Raw genomic sequence first — 3509 nt, 5'->3', positions numbered from 1 at the left:
AGTTGAGGGGTGCCCAGGTGTTCTCCAAAATTGATTTGAACTCTGGTTATCATCAATTGAGGATTCGTGAGGAGGACATTGAGAAGACGACCTTTTGCACCAGGTATGGGCATTACGAGTTCATAGTCATGTCTTTTGGCTTAACTAATGCCCCTGCTGCTTTTATGGAAGCAATTAATAGGATGTTGCATGAGTTCTTGGACGACTTTGTGGTCGTGTTCCTGGATGATATTCTGATTTATTCAATGACCGAGGAAGAGCATGAGCGGCATCTTCGTCTCGTTCTGAGTGCTCTTAGTAAGAATCAATTTTATGGCAAATTGAAGAAGTGCGCCTTTTGGCTGTCCGAAGTGGCTTTCCTGGGGCATGTGATTAGTCAGCAGGGCATTGCGGTTGATCCCAAGAATGTCGCGGCTATGGTGGAGTGGAAGAGACCCTCTAGTGTCTCTAAAATCCGAAGTTTGTTGGGGCTCGCTGGATATTATCGACGCTTTGTACCAAATTTTTCCAGCATTGCTAAGCCGTTGACTAGACTTTTGGAGAAGGGTGTTCTATTCGTCTGGTCCAGCGATTGTGAGGTCAGCTATCACGCATTGAAGAACAAGTTGTTGAGCGCCCCTATCCTAGATTTGCCTGAGAGTGGTAAGCGTTTCACCATTTATACGGATGCTTCTCGAATTGGTCTTGGTTGTGTGTTGATGCAGGAAGACAGAGTGATCGCTTATGGCTCAAGGCAGTTGAGGAAGCATGAGGGGAATTATCCAACTCATGACCTTGAATTGGCCACGATGGTCTTAGCTCTAAAATTGTGGAGGCATTATCTCTATGGCGACTCTTGTGACATTTACACCGATCATAAAAGTCTCAAGTACATTTTCACTCAGAAGGAGCTAAATTTGAGGCAGTGTCGGTGGCTCGAATTGATTAAAGATTATGATTTGTCCATTCATTATCACCCGAGAAAGGAAAATGTGGTGGCTGATGCCCTTAGCAGGTCCGGGGTTCCAAAAGTGGCCTTGACTTTTGAAAGTCACCTAGAGGGGGGGGTGAATAGGGCGAAACTGAAATTCTCAAAAATAATCACAACTACAAGCCGGGTTAGCGTTAGAAATATAATAGAGTCCACGAGAGAGGGTGCAAAACAAATCGCAAGCGAATAATGAAGTGAGACACGCGGATTTGTTTTACCGAGGTTCGGTTCTCTCAAACCTACTCCCCGTTGAGGAGGCCACAAAGGCCGGGTCTCTTTCAACCCTTACCCTCTCTCAAACGGTCCCTCGGACCGAATGAGCTTTCTCTTCTCAATCACTTGGAACACAAAGTTCCCACAAGGACCACCACAAGTTTGGTGTCTCTTGCCTCAATTACAAGTGAGTTTGATCGCAATGAAAGAATCAAGAAAGAAGAAAGCAATCCAAGCGCAAGAGCTCGAAAGAACACAAGCAAATCTCTCTCTCTAATCACTAGGGCGTTGTGTGGAATTTGGAGAGGATTTGATCTCTTTGGTGTGTCTAGAATTGAATGCTAGAGCTCTTGTAAGTAGTTGGGAAGTGGAAAACTTGGATGCCATGAATGGTGAGTGGTTGGGGGTATTTATAGCCCCAACCACCAAACTAGCCGTTTGGTGAGGCTGTCTGTACGATGGCGCACCGGACAGTCCGGTGCACACCGGACATGTCCGGTGCGACAGCCACGTCACCAAAGCCGTTGGGTTCCGACCGTTGGAGTTCTGACTTCTGGGCCCGCCTTGATGTCCGGTGGCGCACCGGACATGCACTGTAGATTGTCCGGTGCGCCAGCATGGGCGTGCCTAACCTCTGCGCGCGCAGCGCGCACATTTAATGCGTCGCAGGTAGCCGTTGGCGCCGAAATAGCCGTTGCCCCGCTGTTACACCGGACAGTCCGGTGTACACCGGACAGTCCGGTGAATTATAGCGGAGCAGCTGAGATGAATTCCCGAGGCTGGCGAGTTTCGGAGGCCGCTCTTCCTTGGAGCATCGGACATGTCCGGTGTACACCGGACAGTCCGGTGAATTATAGCGGAGACGCCTCTGGAATTTCCCGAAGGTGACGAGTTTGAAGTCGGAGTTCTCTGGTGCACCAGACATGTCCGGTGGCACACCAGACAGTCCGGTGCGCCAGACCAGAGGTGCCTTCGGTTGTCCCTCTGCTCTTTGGTTGAACCCAATACTTTGTCTTTTTATTGGCTAAGTGTGAACCTTTTGCACCTGTATAACTTATACACTAGAGCAAACTAGTTAGTCCATTTATTTGTGTTGGGCAATTCAACCACCAAAATTAATTAGGGACTAGGTGTAAGCCTAATTCCCTTTCAATCTCCCCCTTTTTGGTGATTGATGCCAACACAAACCAAAGCAAATATAAAAATGCATAATTGAACTAGTTTGCATAATGTAAGTGCAAAGGTTGCTTGGAATTGAGCCAATATAAATACTTACATGATGTGCATGGATTGTTTCTTTGTTTTTAACATATTGGACCACACTTGTACCACAAGTTTTGTTTTGCAAATTCTTTTGTAAATTCTTTTCAAGGACTTTTTGCAAGATAGTCAAAGGTAAATGAGTAAGATTTTTGCGAAGCATTTTCAAGATTGAAATTTTCTCCCTTTGTTTAAAATGCTTTTCCTTTGACTAAACAAAACTCCCCCTAAATGAGATTCTCCTCTTAGTGTTCAAGAGGGTTTTGATATATCATTTTTGAAATACTACTTCCTCCCCCTTTAGAACATAATAAGATACCAATTTGAAATTGACCAATTGAAAATCTCTAAATTTTTTAAAATTAGGTGGTGGTGCGGTCCTTTTGCTTTGGGCTCATATTTTCTCCCCCTTTGGCATGAAGCACCAAAAACGGAATCATTAGAGCCCAACGAAATACTTTCTCCTCCTTTGGTCATAAAATAAATGAGTGAAGATTATACCAAAGTTGGAGAGATGCTCGGAGTGACGGCGAAGGGTGAGTAGTAGAGTGGAGTGGAAGCCTTTGTCTTCACCGAAGACTCCAATTCCCTTTCAATATACCTATGACTTGGTTTGAAATACACTTGAAAACACATTAGTCATAGCATATATAAAAGAGACATGATCAAAGGTATACTTGTGTGCTATGTGTGCAAATTAGCAAAAGAAATTCCTGGAATCAAGAATATTGAGCTCATGCCTAAGTTTGGTAAAAGTTTGTTCATCAAGAGGCTTGGTAAAGATATTGGCTAATTGATCTTTAGTGTTAATGTATGAAATCTCGATATCCCCCTTTTGTTGGTGATCCCTAAGAAAATGATACCGAATGGCTATGTGTTTAGTGCGGCTATCCTCAACGGGATTATCCGCCATGCGGATTGCACTCTCATTATCACATAGAAGAGGAACTTTGGTCAATTTGTAACCATAGTCCCGCAGGGTTTGCCTCATCCAAAGTAATTGTGCGCAACAATGGCCTGCGGCAATATACTCGGCTTCGGCGGTGGAAAGAGCGACCGAATTTTG

This window comes from Zea mays, chromosome 9 (genome assembly GCF_902167145.1).
Source record: "Zea mays cultivar B73 chromosome 9, Zm-B73-REFERENCE-NAM-5.0, whole genome shotgun sequence".
Classification (NCBI taxonomy): domain Eukaryota; kingdom Viridiplantae; phylum Streptophyta; class Magnoliopsida; order Poales; family Poaceae; genus Zea; species Zea mays.
Note: the sequence above shows the minus strand (reverse complement) of the source record.